This window comes from Ascidiella aspersa, chromosome 7, assembly GCF_963924565.1.
Source record: "Ascidiella aspersa chromosome 7, kaAscAspe10.2, whole genome shotgun sequence".
NCBI lineage: Eukaryota > Metazoa > Chordata > Ascidiacea > Phlebobranchia > Ascidiidae > Ascidiella > Ascidiella aspersa.
The window spans coordinates 2,765,218-2,787,555 of record NC_139453.1 but is presented as its reverse complement, the minus strand read 5'-3'; the positions used below and the strand labels follow the sequence as shown (position 1 = coordinate 2,787,555).

Genomic DNA, 22,338 nt, shown 5'->3' with positions numbered 1-22,338 from the left:
CGAGTACGTTTAAACATTCTTAATAAATAACATAAAGCGGTGGTTGTTATTTCAAACTGTAGGCCTAGGTAATGGAGATATTCAGTGCATCCTACTTAGACAGCAATTCAAATTGTTTGCCCGAAATTGATACAATAACTTTTTAAAGTTAGACCGCAATATTATTGTTATTAGATTTGCAATTTTCATTTAATGCCAGTTTAATTCGTATAGCTTCAGTCTATCGCCAAGTGAATGGATAAGAAATACGAATAAATTTAGGCGAGAGGGTTTAAGTTAAAATACAAACGCCGGGTTCTTTCTGCATTTTAATTGTGTGATTTTGTAAAACTTATGTAGAAATAATTAACCTGTTGTGTATTTTCTGAAAACTCGTACACGGAAGTAATCACCAGGGGCCTGGTTTATTTTAGTGATTTAGCGAAAAATAACAATTCATTTAATAATTTTAATTTGCTAGAGTTCACTAAAACGTCCCATAAAATTATTTTGTCCATCATTGCCCCAATAGGTAATATATATCCCAGAGTTGTCACCTAACCTATTGCTCGAAGGAAAGCGAGTCTTCGTGATTTTACGTATTTGTTGCTTGACCTATTGTACAACCTTAGTATGCGGCCTGCCAAATTGTTTGTTTTTGCTTGTTGAGGCCCTTGCACCATTTTAATTTGTACAGGCCTGGTTTAAACTCATCTTCCTTGTACAATTACACTGTGGACACGGAGTTTCGAGTTTTTTTGATTTGGCATTTTAAACGAATTGCTTTGTAAAAAACAACACAAAGGCTAGATAGTTATTTATGCGAAAGTTAAGCAGAGTATTTAACACTATAGGTTGTTTAAAGTGAAATATTGATATAGCTCTAATATTTTAAAATTAGTTTACTGCTTCAACCTTAATTTCCCTTAAGTTAAGCTCTCTGAAATTTATTTTTTCTTCTACAGTTATTATTTAAAAAAAAATACGATAAATGTGCATTATAAGCGATGGTCAATCCTTGCACACCCAAATATACCGTATTTTACGGAACATAAGGCGCACTTGAAATCTTTTTTTTTTCTCATAAATTGATCGTGCGCCTTATAAGCCGGTGCGCCTAATGTATGGATCAAGTACGGTACAGTGCTTTATTGCCTAGACTCAAAACCAGTACTGATACTAATATAATATAAAAAAAAACACCGTCTTACACAATAAACTGGTAAAAGCAACTGCAACCGTGATATTCACTAGCCTCATTTTTTCTATTGCACATTGTACTATTGTGACTAGCTTACATTTATTACGTAACAAGTAAAAAAAGGGTGCGTTCTATAGCCCGGTGCACCTTATGTATGACCAAAAAACTAATCACAGCAATTTATTGACAGTGCGCCTTATGATCGGGTGCGCCTTATGGTCCGTAAAATACAGTAGCCTAATTAAATTAATGCGGTTCAAGTCACCAGTTCTATATTCGTAAATGTTGTGTGAGTTTATAGAGTAGACAAATCTACCAATTAACCTTTTTTATTGTCACAGTTGGAGAAACTGGACCTAAGTTGCAACAAGATGGATTCATGTGGTGTGAGTTGCCTGGCAACAACTGTACACAACATCAACCAGCTGGAATTGAAGTATTGCAAAATCGCTGGTTCTGATCTGCACCCTCTAACTGACGCCATATCACGAATGGATCGACCTGTAAGTGTGAGTTGTTGAAATGAAGGGTGTGTTGAATATTGGAATGACATTGAGGTGGATAAACCAGGCAACAGCACTGCGTATAAGATTTGCTAACTCAGCCACTGTCTGTTGGACAAAAGATTTTTGGTAAACGGCTTTTTTATGTCACCATTATTAAAGCAATTGAATTAAATGGTGACCTCACAAGTAACAGACATAGCGTTTAAATTTTAATTTTCTATGTTGCGATATGACGCGGATAATTTGGTAGGGATTTGCAATTAAGGCAACATTTTTAACTTAAAAGGCATTTAACTTTAATAATGCAGTTGGTCGGTTTTTACAGTATTTTTTGCCCTTTACTCAATTGATCATTCAGATCACATTAAGCGCATCTAATTATTAGCACAACTATGAGTAATTATGTGGCCCGAAAAAAAAAATTTTTTTTTGGACACATGTTGTTTTTGTCCGAATTATTATGTGGCCCGAAAAAAAAAATTTTTTTTATGTGGCCCGAAAAAAAAAATTTTTTTTTTGGACACATGTTGTTTTTGTCCGAATTATTTTTTTTTTTTTTTCAGTCAATTTTTTTGTTGTTCACTTTTGACAAGGAAAAAAACATAGTTGGAACATGAAATTTTCACAACTGGTAAATACCCTCCCAAAGTTGTTTCTAATATAAAATTTTTGTGCACAAGATCTAAGGGGAGGTTTTTAGGGGGGCAAAACTGTCATTTTTTGTTAATTTTGGTTTTAAGCACTTTTCAGAGATAAAAAAATGTAACAAAATCTGATATATTTATGTATGATGGATACATGACATATACAATGCTAAGTAACAAAATTTTAAACCTTACCCGTGAACTTTTCATCCGGGGGGTCAAAATGCACAACACTTTAGGAAATTTCAATGATATATTTACACTAGAAGGAAATGACATAAACATCTGAAAATTTCACAAATGTTAGAGAACCATTTAAAGCTGATGTTAAAATAAATATTTTACCTCTTGAAAAAAAGGGGAGTAATTTAGGGGGGTAAAATTAAAATTCGGCCGTTTTTGTGTTTAGAGGTGTCTAAAAAACTAAAGAAAACATTGTTAAATAGTTTTCAATTATAAAGACAAATTATAGATTGCTCTTCAGGCCAATTTTGAACTCCAATTTAAAATAATTAACCTATGGGGGAAAATAACTAAACAAAAATATAGAAATTAAAGTGATTTCATTCATAGAATAAAAACTGGAAAGTGGTGTACACTGCCTCCACAATTTTTCATTTCAATCTGCGGCGGTAAAATATGTTGTTTTGTAAAAGCAATAAGTTAATTTACTAAGCCTTTTTTTAAAAGGCAAGTCGCACGCGCTTAGTTTCACTGAGACAAGCCACTTCGCACAATGAATGTTGCACGCGCTGGACAAAAAAAGCACAGCAGGGAGCCAGCCGCTTCGCGGCCAGAATAAGTCAAGCGATATGAACAAATTCTGTATTGAAGGTTTTCTGCCGCTAGATTAGAGTAGATAGCTGTAAAGAACTAAATCGAACACATCACACTATTGATTTTTGTCCCCAATTAGAGGCGTATAGGGGTGCAAGAAAAAATTGTCAAATATTTTTCAATTATAAAGACAAGTTATAGGTTTGCTTCGCAGCCAAATTTATATTAAGACCACTGGCAATCAATCTTGTAAAAGTGCACCATGTCCAACCTATAACACGCAACTTCGGGCCACATCCGCTTTTGCCTACTAAAGCACCGAAACTGGAAGCACAACATTGGGAGTATATGGACACTGACAAATAAGACCCGTTGAAAGAATATAGAATAACCAAGGAATAACACCCTGGTAAAGTATAGTGGAACTGCGCTATACCCCCCTGGTATAATATAGTAGAACCGCGCTATACACCCCTAGCAAAATATACAAAAACCGCACACCCTGTCTAGTCTTATTTGTTAAGTCTTGTATGCAAACAAATGTGCAGGCTTCTATTGTTTATGGCTCTGTGAACTGAAAGACAGGTCACATCATTGTGCTTAAAATGTTTGGTGGTTAAAATTGGAAGTCAATTTAGTCAATTTTCGCCGATGGATAAACCGGTTTTTAAGTGGGCTAAGACATACAAGAAACATATTTTAGATTCGCGGGTATTGCGAAATATTTTTGCTTTCACGTAGATACAATAGGAAAAAACAAGGTTGAGGAGAGCCATGGCCAAGTGTTTTATAAAACTTATGTAGATTTAATTGAGCGGGTGTAGAAAATGCGTAGCCGGAAATAATGACCCGGGGTCTGGTTTATTTTAGACGCATGTTCACTTTACACAAATTGTGAATTTAATGAAAAATGACAATATTTACAACCACTATAGGCATTCAATAAATTTTCAGCTGCTATAGTTAACCAATGTACCAAAACATTATTTTTTTCCACAATGGTCCCAATAGATTTTATACATCCCAGAGTTTTTTCCTGACCTATTACGAATAGCAGTTTTATTGGTGTAAGTTGCGAATATGTATTGTTCAATTTGCTAGGACCTGTACGCAGCCAACCACGTGCTTGTTTCTTACATTATGTTGTGCTTATGTAGATGAGGAAGTTGAACCTGAGCTTCAACAAGTTGGGATCACAAGGACTTGCTTTCCTCCGAACTTGTGCCCACAATGTACAAGAGCTGGTGTTGGATGATTGCGACATCGATCAAGCTGATGTGGACTTTCTGTGCGATGTAGGCACTCAAAATTTAGGAATATGTTGCCGGGGCACCGTTGCGATACTAGTGACGTCAGTATTTAGACGTGTGACGTCATGATGCTTCCCGTTGCATCGAATGTACAACTTTAGTGGAATAACATGTCGATATTTACCAAATACCCATCTCCAGCTTGATGGTAGTTAGTGGCGTTCAGGCGAATAAGTTGTGAAGTAAGGCGCTTGGAGGTCTGACCTTTTTGCGATCGAATGCATTCGCTTGTTTCTCGCTGAGATCAAGTTTGCTTGGATCTGTCCAGGCCCGACTGAACTAAGAAGCAGAACTAAAAGCAGTAAAAGCTAAACACAAAGCTTCGGGTCAAGAACGAAACAACCTGACTTGACTCGGGCGAGTAACGAGTAGAGCGAGTTGCGCAATAACGATTCTCCGAGTAATCGGTTAATTATATGACTTTACTTGTATAATGATATTTAATGAATCTTTATATAGTGGCAGTTGCGTTTTAAATAGGCGCTATTCTAAGTTCAAATGTAACAACTTATATTTTAGTCTGAGTGGCGCCTAATGTTGTTACAAAGATACGCGTAAATCCGCTATAGCAAGTTTTGCTTTTATAAATAACCGACCAAACCAACAATACAAGTACTCAATGTAATGAGGTAATCTCAACAGTTTTGCGCATTCCTACATTCTGCATTTTTGCCGCCATGAGTAACTTAAGTAGTTTGATCAAACACATACACAGAACATAGAATCGTTATATAATCGATTCACGTCTTAAAAATCTGTCTCCACAGTTATATCAAGACAAGCAAGCGGAACCAGAAGCAAGTCAAAGTCAAGGAACATACACTGAACAAGATTTGGACGATGAGACAGATCATGTAAGAACATTTTAACATTAAAGTACCAATATTTGCTTCTTACTGGTGATACCAAGTGTTGTAACAATAATTTTTCTAATGGCTTTTTAATATACAAGGTTTGAAAATAAAGTTTTAAATCACAACAATATTAATAAATATGCTGTTGCTACCTGGCATAGTATATTTAAAACAAGTTCCTCTGGCAATTTATATTATTTTCTACCAACGTTTCGGCTCACTATCCGGCAAGCCTTCGTCAGGGACTGACACACAAAGCCAACAAGACACAAAGTAAAATCACAATAAGAAAAAAGGAGATAAAAATGTGCGAGACGCGTTCAAAATACACGGCGATAAAACAACGTTCAAAATATAAAGCGATAAGACAACGCGCAATTTAGAGGTTATCTTTTAGCACCTGTCGGTACGGCGCTGGAAACAAAACGTCCGTTTTGATATTCATCGTATCCGGCGTTCGGTGTATCTGCCAGGATTCGCGAAACAGCCGTTTTCGGTAGTCGCTCTCTCTAGCAAGAACAGTGCCCCCATCGAAATTAATATCGTGTTGACGACTGCAAGCGTGCTGCGCCAAGGCTGACTTTTTGGCGTCGTTGTTGTTCACATCGCGAATATGCTCTTTCCTGCGTGTATCTTTCCGTTTCTCCAACGTACACCATCGGGCAATCGCCGCATGGAATTGTATAAATGACGCCCTTCGTGTTGTTGACGTCTATTGGGTCTTTAGGATGAGACAGCAAGTGTCTACATGGCACAGCTATGGGTTACATAGCACAGCTTTTTCGCGTTGCGCGAATTATCTATGCGTCCTTTTGTTCACGTTTTGATGTTGCCTTTTAAATTGATCAGCACTTCCTTACAGTTGCGCGGTGGACAGCTGCCAAAGTGCGTCACGGAAAACGTATTCACAAATATTCGACATATCTTTTTTAACATTTTTATCTTTCGTTTTCGGCAATGTAATAAAAATTTGCAAGAATTTAAAAGAAATGCCGTTATACCAAAAAAAACGCGCTCGCTTCGCTCGCTGGTTCTGCCTTGACTTAAAAACGTTTGCAAACACTGAGCTAGCTTAAGTTTAAATGTTATCGCGTTCACCAAAGTAGTTTTATAACACTTTTCATTAGTAGCATGGAACTCGAATTTTGAACCAAACAAACGCTTTTTTTCCGCTTTGCGCCAACAATATACTGCCTCCATAAATTTAAATAAACACGTTCTTAAGTGAAAAAACGATAAGAGGACCGGCTGATTCACAGTTGTTCTAAAGGGTTAATAACACAATTCCTAGTTAATATTTTGTGCGGCCCGCAGAGACCTTACTGAGTATGGTTTGGGCCCGCGACTAGAAAAAGGTTGCCGACCCCTGATTTAAAGAACCAGAACAAGTGGCGCGAACGTGGGATTTATGTAAGGGCCCCCAATTCAAAAATTAGGGTAGAGAAAACTAAAAAATACGTTGCGCCACTTAAAAGTGACGTTTTGCTAATTTCGGTTCGGGTAAACACAATTGTAGTGATGTTCTAGTTTTTAATGCAGCCCCAGCTGAGTCCACCGCCGCTTTGCGCAAAGTGTATTGTGGATATATCTCGCATCACAAAATGCTGCATGGATCCGGTTAAAAGAAGGATATAAAGCGCAGTGTTATTCGCCCCGAATTGATGCGCCATTATTCGTCGTTAATGTGTTTAAAACATTTAAAAACAATGTGCATAGAAACCATTTGTGGAACTTCATTTCAGCTTTTTAAAATAGCTTCAGGACTCTTATATTCGCCCATCAAAGTAGCGGTGCTTGCAAAAATTAGGTTCAGACGTGCAGCTTCATACAGTTCCCCAATAGCACAAGTGGCCTTCAGGGAAAATCAGGTTATAAATGGTATTCATCAATTGTCTCCACAGCAATATGCGGAGCCCGAATCCTCCGCTACAAACATGGAAGCATCCACGGAACCAGAAACAAGCCGAGTGCAAGAACATGATTTTAATCAACAACAAGTCTCCGATGAGATCCGTCCCTCCGAACAAGTTAGCCTTCGTTAATTTATTTACATTTATAGTAAGAATATCACGCCCATACAAAATAGTCTGCTGGAAATGAATAAATAGATATTCGAAACGTTCAAAATACTACCTATAGTTCTTGTGGGCTTTGATATTCATTCTACGTCTCACTAAACCTCTAACAATTATGCTCCAAAATATTTATACTCAATTTTACTTGGGTGGTTTATTTAGGATGTGATGTTCTGCACAGGCACTGGGAGTAAGTGTTTTCTACGTCTGTGGCCATATTTGACAACATTTAGTTGTTAACTTTTTAACTTGCTGATGATTGTAGGTATAAATATCAATTAAAGTCAAAACAAAAAAGATTATAAAATAAAACCAGTATTTTAAAGTACAAATAAAATTTGAGTGGATCTAATCAACTCTTTAAACCCCACTAAAATATTACAGGGAAAATATTTAGGGAAATTTTTCATCATGAAAAATCAATGTAATTGCCTTTACGGTGCCCAAAAAATATATGTACCTTTTAAAGATGCGCTGTATGAAAACAACCCTTAAATATAAAATGCTCGTTATCAGCCTTTGTCACTTAATTATATCCAACCACTTTAGCGTGAAAAAATTACAGGCTCTTAAGGCTACTGTCGTAAAAGGTGAAATAGCATAGGATATGTTTTAACCCAAACCACATTATATGGGTGGGCAACTTGTATTACACTCCTATGATTGGATTGGTGTATATACCCATACTATGACGGGGATAGGTGTAATGCAGGGCTGTGGAGTCGGAGCCGGACACAGGACTCTATGAAGGATTCGGCTGTGTTTTTAGCCAGGGTGAAACCCCGGTTGTTTTAAACCCACTCCGCAGCCCTGGATAAAGTGGTGTGTGATGTATACTTAGTATTTTATTGTGTTTGTTTTGTGTTACAGCGATCAGCCCGAAGAAGGCGTAGACGCCAGAGATGCCTTCTGCTATGAGGAGCAGAGGTATAAATGAGGATCTATCAACGGGAAAAGAGTCTTGCGCTGACTTGCATTCGTAAACCAAGGGTTTATAGAAACAAAAGAAACGCCAAACAATTTCGACCATAGCGAAAAAAGTTTAACTTCAAGTTGGCTTTAAAGAAAACGGACAAAGTTGTGTTCATGCAAACGCACCACTAAAGCCGATGCATTCACCTTTGCATATTTTTGTCGTTTCGTATTTTCTTACAACAGTAGCAACAGGGTTTATTTTTCATCCTTTCTGAACAGTTCGTCTGCGCTTCCAACAACGAATAATGCACAAACACAAATTTATTTATTAAACTGTATTAGCTTTTCTTGTATGTTCTTGATATGGTTAGTATACGCAAACACAAAGGATGCCATGTGGAAAAAGCATCGATATTAAGTTTGAGCGTCACTAAATTAAACAATTTTCCACAGATAACGATTTTGCGCCGTGCAACAATTGGTCCACGTGCCTTAGTTTCAACCACTCTGCGTTAAACGGTGCTTCTAAAACTGTTTGCATCGAGTAATTCTGAAGCGTGGCGTGCAGTTTTCGTAGTTTTGAAAATAGCACATTTGTATTACAAACTTGAATGCCGGCAAGCATGCTAGACTTGAATGCAAACCACCAATTATATAACTGATAGTATAATGGTTCTTACCAGTTGACTTGTTGTGTAATTTCGATAAGTTTTTCACAAGCCACTTAGTTTTCACACAGCGTTTTATTTGTAAGGCCGCCACATATAAAGTTGTGGTACTGGCACTTTACAAATGGTATCACTTTCCTTGCAAGGATGTGTAAATAAAAAACCCAACTCACCTAAAGTCAACTTTCAACGTTTCTAACCCTTTAAAACCAGCGCAATTAGCAATGAATTGAGTCAACATCAAACTAATTACAATTTGACAGATAGTAATGGTTGGACGTGTTTCAAGCTTAAAAGAAATGAATTGTAAATGAAATATTTTTAAATAATAAACAATGAACAGCAGTATTTTAGTTTTATTGGTGCTGTAAACTTTCTGCTTTTGATTTTTGTGTGATTTTTCGCCCGAATAAATGAAAGTTAAACAATGGTTGGCTGTAATGTGAACAATGTCAATGTGAGTTAAATAAATGTAATTTAAATGTGGAATAAAACTCAAACCCTTTACTCTTTCTTTACATTTTAATAACTGCTCGATGTTTTGCTTGAAATACACATTTAAAACTTTCTCTTAATAACAAAAAAACATTACAGTAATAGTAAGCAAAAAAAAGAAAAACATAGTTCGGTTGCTTTAGTCGTAAACTAAGTTATAAGTGATAAACAAACAAAATAAAACTCTGAACTTACCTTATCAAAGTAGACTTGCAGCTTTCATCAGCAACAAACTTAACACAGAGGTCAACCATAACACAACACAACTAGCTCAACTGATGATCAAATGCTTTTCTCGTGTGATTGCTTACGGCTCATTCGGCACTAAACTGATTGCGGTTGCTTCGGCGCCTTTAATTCGTTTTGCTCAACATAAGTCGGCCAGTTTAAATGGCCGCTTTCAAATCAGCCGTTTTTTACACCAGGTCTTGCGGTATTATATAAGGCACAAAACGCGGCCGAAATAATGGAGTCGGCCGATTGCATTGCAAGCCGCGGCTCCAAGTAGGACAGGAAAGTATAATAGCAATTATTACAAAACTCAAAATATAACTTTGAGAGACTGTGATTTAAACGCCACCTGTACAAGGCCAAAAGTAATATGACTTAAAATGCATGGAAGTTTACGAGATGACGTTAGAACAGGACGTCTAAAACAAGCAACGTTTGATTAAACATGAAGGAGGGGGCGCCAATTTTATAGTTTGCCCCCGGGCGCAAAATCCCATGGCCACGCCACTGGGTACAAGCAAGCTCCTATAGAGGTGTCCTGAAATCCAGCATTTTATCCTGATTGTGTTATTTCGGTGTTTCTCAACAAACCTTGGCTCAAGTGCTACGTAATATCGTAAATGCCAATGGAACGCGAGAAATTTTAAGTTTTATGCGTGAGTTTAGCAAAATTACCGCAAATGTAATAATATTGCAATTGCCGTGAGTTGTATTCTCTATCTGCCACAATAACTTGGCTTTTAATATAAAATCGAGTGTCACCGGAAGCTAGGTTTTTTAATTTGTTACTTTAGTCTTGTTTTAATTCAGGGGTACCCAACCTTGTTACGATCTCGTACCACTTGGACGCTCTGTACTGTCACGCGTACAACTTTAGCAGAAAAATAATTTAATTGAATCCAATTTTTATCTATTTTTAGCTTACAACTAGCATTATTCAACGCTATTTGTAGCTTAAGACTTAAGCTATAAAACAGTAGATTATATCTATCAAGAGCAATCATTTGGCATAATTAACGCCCACAGTCTCACAGCATTGTACACTTTACAAAGCAACTGTGCTCCTTGTGAACAATTGACACGGCGTGTATTTTGAAGATTGCGTTGTTTCGAAACAACAGGAACAGCTACGTAACAATAAGAATGAGCTTCGGGTAATTTTTTTTCATTTGAATAAAACAAAAAACAAAATATAAAGTTGTGAATCCAGGGTTTTGTGAAAAAAACGGAAGCTACTCGAGTACCACCTGAAAAACCTACGCGTACCACTAGTGGTTCACGTACCACAGGTTGGGAACCCCTGTGTTGATTGGATCAGAATGGCTTGCTGTGAAACCCGGCGGTACGCAGCAAAACTAAAAGCCACTATGCGATGTACACTGCCGGAAAAACGCACCGGTAAAAAAACGAGACAGTGACTTAAATGTACGCCAAGGCTACCAGGCGCGGATCTAGGATGTTTGTTTGGGGGGCAATAAATTGTTTCGAATATGACGTCACACAGCTGCACAACTAACCTCAAGAAAACCAAACAGTTGGTTTATTTCTAGGTTGGAGAAGTGGAGCTTTTAATACAAAAGTCACATTACAAAGCTGTAGCGCGAAGCGAAAAATTGCCTTTATATCTTTTAAGATGTCAAAGGCATTTATATGAGGTGATGAGACTAACGACGCCTTTAAGCTAAAGCAACTTCAATAAAGCGGGCCAAGAGATGAACAAGAAGCTTAATTTTAAGATTCGCGAATTTTTTGCATTCATAATAGTTCCACTAAAGACAAAACATACAGTTTTTTGTCAAAATACTTTTTGTCAAATAGCTTTTTTATTCCAGTAAAATATGAAGAATAACTAAACCATAAAACATAGCTACAAAAAAAACGGCTGTATTTACAAATACGATGCGTTTCTACACAGTATTAAAATCGTTGTGATATTTACAGTTACCTACATTTGGAAGGCATTGAAATTGAAAAACAAAGTCTATGTTAACATTAAAGAACAAGTATAAAGTAAAGTGTAAGCTTTGAAACAGAAAAATAACGAAGAAATAATTACACAGTAAAAATGGAAAAGTTAGCATTTGCACAAATGGATGACAACACTGAAATAGTTGCTATTCCTGTACAGCATACCTTCTGCATAGCTGTGTAAACCCAGAATACAAAGAGAGCTCTATTGCGATGAGATTCGAACCAAACGAAATCTTTACACGCGGGAAAATAAAACCGCTCAATGCTTCTTTGTAAGCCCCGAGAGAATGTCAAGTGAGCCTCGAAACTTTTTGTAATATTGGAAAAGAAATTATTTGTATTACCAATATGCATAGACACAATCGTTTTAAACTTAAATACGCACTATCCATGAAAAATTATTAATATTGAGACATTTAGATGCATTTTGTCGTGGATCTAGGTTTTTGCATGCCATAAAGGTAAAACCCACTTTAGGTTTTGCAAGTCGTGGCTTATGTAAAACACAATGAATCGTGTTGCGATAAAATCGAACGCAAAGAGAATACTTGTGAAGTTATAGAAGGGCGAGTGAGTCGCCGATGAACTCTGTGAGTTGCCAGAGCGAACTCGTCAATCCACTTGCAACGGCGAGTCCGCAAACTCCTAAGGCAGCTCCCGAGTAGAAGCACTTCTCAACCAAACGCAATCTGACAAATTAAACACAAGGTTAAAACGGGCTCAGCCATATTGTTTTAGTTGCAATGTTTTCTGGTTAACTAATCTTCATAGGTTTCAACTAACATTGAAACACAATCTGAACATATTAAACACAAGGTTAAAACGGGCTCTGCCATCTTGTTTTAGTTGCAATGTTTTCTGGTTAACTAATCTTCATAGGTTTCAACTAACATTGAAACGCAATCTGAACAAATTAAACACAAGGTTAAAACGGGCTCTGCCATCTTGTTTTAGTTGCAATGTTTTCTGGTTAACTAATCTTCATAGGTTTCAACTAACATTGAAAGGCAATCTGAACATATTAAACACAAGGTTAAAACGGGCTCTGCCATCTAATCGCATTTTAAGATAAAATGCATAAATAAACTTTGTTTATTTTAACTTTTTGTGTAATACTTTCTAATAAGACCACAAAACAAAGCTTAAATGCACACATTTTGGCGCCGATACTACGTCAGTATCGGACCAGTAGCGATACGATAAATCTGATATTATCGGACAGCCAAAAGTAAAACATAATAAAAACGGGCCCAACCATCCAATAGAGTTTTAGATAAAAAGGAAATTCGGTGATGAATCGGCGAAACTGGGATATGAACAAATATGAAGGCAGATTCTAGGGATTTCGATATTTGGGCGAAAAAAGTTTGATCTTATGAAGACACTTTAGAAAAATGCATTGTTTTACGGTTACAGTGTTAAGTCACAAATAAACATGAAAGTATTTATAAGATCAAAATTTCTGGTTTTAAACAAAAGTTCCGCAAGCATAAAGTTCCTTACTTGGTTAGTTTTTGTTTCGATTGTAGATCGTTGTTCTTCTGCTTTAGAATGAACTGGTTGCAACCGGCGATGTAAGTTGTGAAGTAATCTTCCCACTGATAAACCCCGCAATCAAGGTTGTAAGCCTGAGAAACAATTAACAAATAGCTTGATAATGAGTTTCAAGCCAAAAAGTTCGAGTAAATCCACATCATCTTGATTAAGACGTTTCGATACACACTTGTGTCATCGTCAGTTAATCTCATTGTTTTTTAACAGCACTTTCTGAGCACATAACTTCTACCGAGCATAAAATTAATTCAAAGACTGTTCAAAAACGTTGGAAAAATAAGGTTCCACAAAATATAGAGGTTTTTTCAGAGACTGATGATGCCAGAGTGGCGAAATATATTTCTCTATTAATAACTAGTCTAGAACTTATAAATGACTGATTATGACTCCGACAAGAAAGTCTAAAGTATATTGCTACCATCCACTTGAAGTCCTTGTCGTCATTAACGTGTATAAGGGCGAGGAGATATCTTCTTTTTGACATATTCAGTTTGCGTTCTACAAAGTCTTTTCAATACGCAAATCAATTCAAAGGCATTTAAACGCTTTTACAGATTCAAATAATTTGTAACAAACGTGTCACACACAAATTTAACCCTATGATTAGATGCTCTGAATTAGAAGATCTTGTAATATTTCACCTTTTGGTCTTCAGCATTCAGTGAGGAACGCAGATGATCGACATTCGTGTTGCTGAACTTAAAGTTCGTCGTAAAAAAGAATTCCATCACTTCCATGGCGCTCATGATCTTTTTATTGAGTCTTGCCATTCTGAAAAAATAAAGAAATATTGAAGTCTTTGCCATTCTGAAATTAAACATTAGATTTTGTAGGATTAGCGTAGCATTGGGTCCAGAATAAAGTATATTTGTGAACTGGGATCAATAATTCTAAGCTAAATAAAATCCTAAATTCTTGCCTAAATGGTGATAGTTATTCTTCATGTCATATTTAAAAAAACAGACAATTGTTATAACATAATAAAGGAAGTTTAAATCCTAACAGTTTGAGAGGTGTAAAGACAGGTTGACAAAAAGCTAGATATTGAATGATAAAATAGAGTTCCATCTAGACTAGGGCCTTAAACACGACTTTGGCGAAAGTGTTGCAATAATGAAAACTATATCTCTTAACGTTAGATAGGATACTAACTAACCAGGTGGCACTATATAAAGACAAATTGTATAAAATGTCCGACAAGCAGCTTTCGCACAACCGCACTTTATCAGGTCAAATTAAAAAAAAATGACAACTTTTGTTTTTACTTTAACCTGATAAAGCACGGTTGTATGAAAGCTCAAGAGAAATTCAATACAATTTGTCTTTATATAGTGGCACCTGATTACCATATTTAGAATTAGACAAATACGGTGATTTATAAAGACTCCTAATGTTAAACAATACTGACTGATTACCTGATTTAGAACAGGACAGATGTGGAAACCAACAAGGACTATAGTTCTGGATAACACTAAATTACGCTAAAATTCTCGTAGAATTTTTTGTTGGGGGGAAAACTATATTTAGCATTTTTGATAAATTGTGACAATCACTAAAGCAAAACTAAAAAATCTATTTCACCTGTTATTGGTGCATAACACCCAAGGGGCACGGAATGGGTCGCTTGGATTCTCTGCCACATTGTTCTTTGCAAGTGAAACTGGAAACAAAAATAAAAATTGTAAACGATGAATTTAAGCCAGGGCTGTGGAGTCGGGACTCAACAGAGTCGGTTTATTTTGCTGGAGTAGAGAACACGGGGCTTAAGTTAGAAGTAAGACTATCCTTATGGGTTAATAAATTATGACACACTACGAGTGGTATGTTAAACATACCTACCTAGTTTTCGTTTAATAAATGTGTGAAATACAGGCTGTAGAGTCTGATCCGGACTGGGGAATCGCAGAAACAGGACATTTGGTGAAAGTCGGACTCCTGACTCGAGTAAGACTACGCTAAACTAAGACTAAAATTTTCCCTTCGGCAAAACTTTGTCCAGCTTAACTGAACAATTTTAGATATGTAAACTGCTGCAGCCTGCAACCCAACAAAATCAACATGGCAACACAATTTTTCCCATTGGTTAAGAAACACTAAAACCTACATTTACTGATGTAACACTTTTAGTTAAAGTTGACCATTCTTACTCAAGCGGTCCATAGCAAGGCCATTTTTGATGCCAGAGTTGACGTGGTAGATGGGAAGTGATCCATTGACCCTCGGAACTCGGTCGCAAGTAAAGGAACTGATGCTTTCATTGTCTGAAGATGAATCCCCTGGAAATTCATGTTTAACCGGTTAAGTTTTAAATTGATCAAACTATTCAATAAATATAGGTGGAATTAGTTCTTCATAGTAAACAGCCTGGAAACCTCTTGGTAATATAGAATGACTACATTAGAGTAAAAATGCAGTTTTGGAACAGATTTTTTATACAGGACTCAAAATACAAAAAGAACACAACAACAATGAAGTAAAAAAAATTTACATGTTTTCGAACAGGGGTTTATTTATCAAATGAATACAAAATTAGTGGTAATAAATGCAAACACTGGCTAGATACATGCGTTTTTTTCTCAAGCTTAAAATAGTTTTGTACAATTTAAAATGAAGTAAATTGTACAATGAATATCAAGGCACATGTATAACTAAGTAGCATTTTGTGGAAATTTAAAAATTCTTTGTTGATTTTCACATGGTCAGATGACAAAATGCAACCTACTTCTGTATGGGCTTTGATATTCATTCTACATCTAACTACAACACCAGCGGATATGAACAAAAACGCCAACTTTTTGGTAATCTATCTGTATTTACAACCTTGTAAGCCAATTTCCCCAAGCGATGAAACTGCACTGTCACTCTCGTAGCCGAGCGAGCACCTTCTTTCTGCTGAGTCTCAAGCGGTCTTCATCGCTGAGCAAATCACGCCGTTCACAACAAAGTCGACCGGTATGAGGTCACAGGGTATGGAGTGGTCGACAATCACAGAACGAAGCACACCCTTGGCGTACGCTATTATGAAAGCGGTGGGTCCGTACACGTTTGTACACCAACCCTGGAGAAAAAACAGTAATTTTTTATAAAAAAGACTATAATGCAGTGAAATTTGAAACACCATTAAGCAGTACACTGGTAGCTTTCAGTAAACCAACCCAGTGGTTTCAAAGTGCAATTTCAAAGCTTGTAGTTGAAATTTTTTAAGAATATATATTCTTTTTCTATTTGAAAGCCTCCTAATACAACGTTTTGTGTATGATTTGGGTACAATAAATCAAATGATATTTTTCTACATGCATAGAATTGATTGCGATGTCCCAATTCCGTTTTAAGTGACACTACAGAAATCCACTCAACAGAAATTCAAGTCGGTATTTTATTGTTTCCTATGGGTTTTGTAAACAATAAAACGTTGGGAACCACTGGACTAACCGATTCAGTCAATCCAATAAGGATTTTTTTCAAACCAGAGGTCAGGCTAGAACTATTTGTGTTATTTCTGCACTGAAAAAACATCTAACTTATACGAAGACTAGAAACTTACTGGCAAAGGTTCTTTGTAAGCTGGTATTATCATGCTGGGCCTGACGATGCAGATTGGAAGATGAGATCCTTCTCTTGCAACGACGTCCTCAGCAAGCGCCTTCGTCAGCGTGTAAGTGTTCGGTCTGAAGCAAAACCAACGTTTATCTACGAATTCAAACCAGTAATTCTATTACACCAGAAGCCTTTGTCAGCGTGTAAGTGTTCGGTCTGAAGCAAAACCAACGTTTATCTACGAATTCAAACCAGTAATTCTATTACACCAGAAGCCTTTGTCATCGTGTATGTGTACGGTCTAAAACCCAAACGCAGCATGTTGTATAAAAGTGACGAGAGGAATTTTGATACAAAATTATTCTTTTTTAGAAGCTTTTGGCTTAGTTATTTTAGAAAAATGTTGTAGTTGTGTGACTTGATATGTGTAGGCTAATTTTTTTATTTGAAAGTTTGTATGATCCCTGTTCAGAGGCAGATTCAGTATTTATGTTTGGGGGCATAAAATCTTTTAAGTTATGTCATAACATGACGTTATAACAGCAAAAAACAACTAATTCAAGAAAAAAAAAATCCAGCGAAACTCCATAGACATTTACTTTGTGTGCCGCTGAATATATTTAGCATTTAGTTATCTTGGTGTGCCGCAAGTGAAAAAGGTTGCGGAGCACTTCTAGGCCACTTTCAGGTTAAACAAAATAACTACATATTTCAAGCCGAACTTACCTCTTGCCAAGAAGTTGCGGCATGACCTTGGTGATAAGGTCATCGTCCATCCACCGGAGGGAACCCTCGAGGTCGAGGTAATCGATTCCAACATCGTAAAGCTTTTCATCGGTCTCTTGTCGGTTGCAATGGACGTACGCTGGACAAAAATGATGTAAATTTGTCTACCTTCTACTGCTTTTTGCAATATTCTTTATATATTAAGCGATACAATGGTTTATATTAATTGTATAGTTAAAAAAGTTATAGTTTAAAATATATATAGTTTACACAAAAAAATTGTATGATAATGGCACTTTATAAGGTAGTTACAACGTCAAAACAATTTTCAGGATTTTTAATTAAATATATTTAACCTTATTTGTAAACAAAAATGTATAGGAAAGATAAAGATTTAAATTACAATTTCTCGGTACAAATTTCCATGAATGGCGGAATAGTTAAATCAGTAGTTCCTAAACTTTTTAGCTTGTGGCACAGTAAAAAACTAAAACATTTCATGCCACATCATGCACTAAAAACAACAATTTTAACAGTTAAATGTCCTGGAAAAGTTCTATGAAATATATAAATCGTCTATCTTTGATCATTTATTCGCGGTACATTTTTTTTTTAATAACTGTTTTTAAAGTCTTGTCAGTAGTGAATGAAATTTATCATTGTACAACATTTTTGGCTCACTACATGATTATTTAATTTTCCTTCGTTCACCGATAATTTAATAATCCAGTTAATAAAATTTGACAAAAAAATTACACCCGGCCTGTGCTCGTACATCCCAACTGTATTTCAAGAAAAATGTTTGGTGACCCCTGGCCTAGTGTGCGGTATACTATATACCACAGATTTACAAAGTCAAACGCATATGGCATTTAAAAAACAGCATGATCTAAAAAGGTTGATCTTTTGATAAAAAAAGCAAACTTAAATTTTTTTGTGTAACACTGCATATTGCTAAAACACACCTGTGGAGATGTGAACGAATGCTTGGAGGTTGTTTCGTTGCGGTCGAAAGATTTTGAGAAGCCTCCTCACACACTGGAAGTTTATTTTGAAGGCCAACCTATAGAAATTAATAAATAAACCAGTAGTTAATAAGCAAAGATAAAACAAATCCGGGGTATGCTTTGCACCATCATGTAATGAACACTAAACAAGCATGCGGGGCAATATGAATTACAGATAATTTAACTTCAGTAACTATTAAAATATACGAACGATTTTATTTAAATAGACATTTATATACAAATCAATATCATTGCATTAGTAACTTAGTAAAACTGAGTTACTACATATGAAGCAATAAAATTATAAACAATAATAATAATCGCATTTTTATTCCAGACCGGGGGTAACTCCTTGGTAGCGCCCATGCACACTTAAGAATCAGATGTATGCGCTGGTCTACAATCCTACCACAGCGTTCAAACAATTAAAGCAACGCAAAATATTTGGGTTAGGGTGCAGGCTAGTGTGTGGGTGGGGGTGGGTCAAGTATTATTTTTATTAGTGCCTTAACCTACCCAAACCCAAACGCTAAGCTGCACCAGTGTTGTAATGACTTAAGTCAATGACTTGACTTAAGTGCAATTAAGTTACTGTTTTCAAATGACTTGACTTGACTTGAGTCTTTTGGACTAATGACTTGACCTGACTTAAGTCATTTGGGAAAAATGACTTGACTTGACTTAAGTATTTTGGACAAATGACTTGACTTGACTTAAGTCATTTGGACAAATGACTTCGGTTAAAATGAAGCATTTTTTTCAAGTATTTTTTATAAAATTGAGCTATTTATCCAAATTTTAGCACATAAAACAAATTGCTTGCTATATGTTGCGTTTTTTCTTATTTTTTAGTTCAGTTATCGCTCATAATCATACAAATTTAAAAAAGGACATGACTTGAAGTTGACTTCCTCTAATTATGAATTGACTTGGACTTAAGTTGTTTTACAAATGACTTGACTGGGACTTAAGTCAATTTAAAATGACTTGTTTACAACACTGAGCTGCACCGACCCTAACTCAAATAATGTTCGTTGTGGGATCCTAGACCAGCGCCCAGTAGCTTAATTATTTGGCGCTCTTTCAATATTGTACGTAAAAATTAATAAAAAAAAAATTTTCTTCAAATGCCGCATACCACAACACATATTGTTTGGGTTAGGGTGCAGGTTAGCTTTTGGTTGAGGGTGGGTCAAGTTATTATTAATAATAAACATAATATTACTTGACCCACCCTCACCCAAACGCTAACCCGCACCCTAACCCAAACAATATGCGTTGTGGTATGCGGTATTATTATTATTATTTTTTTTTTTGCATAACTTTTCACGTACAATAGTGAAAGAGCGCCGATTATTTTAAAAGCGTAATACTTTTGCCGAACATATCAAATAACAACAGTAGATCGTAATTAAATACAAAGTATCGGAAATCCTGAGACGTTGTGTATACTTAAGTGCCCTAACCTGAGGTGTTTCGTTGAACTTGAGTGTTGCAGCGCAGTGGATGAAAACCTGGCACTTCTTCTGTAGAATCTCCCTCGAAGCTTGATTCAAGCCAAGATCTTCAGCGCCAAGATCACACGAAACAAATTCGAGCTTCGACGCAAAATTCGGCTGCAGCTCACGAAGAACGTCGAAAGCCTGGAAGAGTAAAAGGTTTAAACGTCAAATAACAAGAGATTTAAACCAATGAGTGGAAAGTTGGAGAAAATGGCGAATTTGTTTGGTCGTCTGTCACGCTCTGGTGCATATGAAGAAACAACAAAGTTTAGAATAGACTCGTTTACTCGTAGTTCTGTTTGCGCCATCAACAGCCTCTGATTGGTACAGGGTTAAGCACCTTTTTGCCTAGGATCGCCAAAAAAATGTTGAACAGATTGGCATGGCTTTTCAACTATGATTTGAGTTCAGGCTAAGTCATTTAGCCGCGGTATATAATACTACCACAACGAACATTATTTGGGTTAGGGTGTGGTGCGGGTTAGCGTTTGGGTTGTGGTAGGTTAATCAGCAATATTGTTAATGAATATCAATAATACTTGATACGCCTCAACCAAACACTAACCAACACCCTGATCAAAATATTGTGCTTTGCTTTAATAATGGGATGGTTTCCACCACTAGGGGTCGCGCGGACCGACTCAGATGAAGTCGCATTTTTTTACAATGGCGATAGGTCTGAGACTGGCACTATTTGGTCGATAATTCAGTTATTAGGGCCGTTTGCGACATTTTGACCGGTTTAACTGGTAAGTTTATCCCTGTCGTCACTATCAGACCATTTTTTTTCAATTTTTATCGCAAAGAAGTATGTGAACATTGCTTTTTCCAGTCATCAAACTATCCTGGCAATAAATTGTTGTAATTTACGCCTTTCCCACTCCCCGAATCAAAGACTGGATTGTTATTTAAGTTAGTTTACGATTTTAGCTTTGAAGAAACAAGACTTGTTACAAGACGTAATGGAACACTAAGGAATATTCTTAATGCCAAGAACGTCTCTGTTAAGACCTTGCCTTCAATAGATGTTGGAGTATGACTTGATCGCCACACGAACACGTCTCCTGGTTCGTTGTTGGCTTGCAGAGAATGCACAGCCACAATTCCAAGATTGTCTATATTGCTGATATGCCGGAATTCTCTGATGCTAGGAATAGCAAAATGGTCAAAGGCCGTCCTCTTGATAATGGCCTCAAAAGATCCGTTTTGAAGTCTGATTTGTTGGGTAGTTACTGCACGAGCTTTGAAATAAGAATCGACAAAAGGGCAAGATTCCTGATTTTCAAGTAGCCGATCGGAAGCAACTTGCTCTCTTGATGTGCCTGCACTAAACGGGACGTGGATTCGCCACGAAGGTCTTGGAGCTGGCGGGAGATACAGTTCGTAAGAATCTTCGGATTCCGGGGAACGTTCGTGGCTATTTCTTCTGTAATTGTTTCTTCTTTCCGATGGATATCTTCTTATTGGTTGTGATCTTCTGCTTGATGGTGATCTAGATCTTATGGGCGATCTGGATCCTGAAATTCGTCTAATCAAAGGTGGAGTTCTTGGACCTCGAGATGGCTTGCTCAATTGTATTTTCGCTGTATGATTAGCAGCTGCTGAAGTAGATGCTTGAAGTCTATCAAGATTAACGAAGGGTTTACGTACCTTCTGGGCAGGAGAATTTCTGCTTGAATCTGAGCTTGCAGAACTGATTGGCGAGAACTCTGGTTCTCGGCGTACAAACCCTGTTCTGTCCGCTTGCTGCGGTTCGGGTGAGTAGCCTCTATCTGGTTCAGTCACAAAAGCACTCGAGTTTGCTGTCTGAGTAGTAGCTATATAAGCCATTTTATATTGATTGAACACGCTATTTATAGACGAGAATCAGTTAAGAAAATTTCTGCGATAAAGAAAGATTTACGTCATTAATTCTTATAATACTTAACAAAATATCACGTGATAACAAGGCGTGGTTTAAACCTTTTTCACACTTATTTCTGACGCGAAACATACAAATTTTACGTCAAAATGCGATTGCGAAACAGCCTCTGTCTGCAGTTAAAATGTCAACAGTTTAAAAATCACACAACCGGGGAAACCGACTAATGTTCAGACCGCGGTGTTTTGAAACATATACAAAAAAACGGATGTAAATAACTTGACGCATAAAAATTGGTGTCAACAATTTGAATTTTGCAAATTCGCTGCAAATATTATGTGGTTGCAAGAAATCTACGTAACGGAATTTTACCGAAAACTTTCCGCTTATCGTTTGCACATTGGCTGCAAGGAGTAACGTAAACATTAGAATATGGTTACAAAGAATTTAGGCCATAGATTTTTACTGAAAATTTTCCGTTACGACACATCGATTAAAACAAAAATTCTCTGTGTAAACACAATA

The 22,338-nt window shown here is 36.6% G+C and overlaps 1 long non-coding RNA gene and 1 pseudogene across 1 annotated transcript; one reads left to right on the top strand and one right to left on the bottom strand.

Annotated features, from left to right (window-relative positions):
- The first annotated feature begins 7,165 nt into the window (after positions 1–7,165).
- LOC146137275 (uncharacterized) lies at positions 7,166–9,359 on the top strand. The gene is made up of 2 exons (XR_014501425.1): positions 7,166–7,298; positions 8,217–9,359. It is a non-coding gene; the product is annotated as an uncharacterized LOC146137275 (long non-coding RNA).
- Positions 9,360–12,182: 2,823 nt separating this feature from the next.
- Positions 12,183–21,782, bottom strand: LOC146137274 (fatty acyl-CoA reductase 1-like; annotated as a pseudogene).
- Between the last annotated feature and the right edge of the window lie 556 nt (positions 21,783–22,338).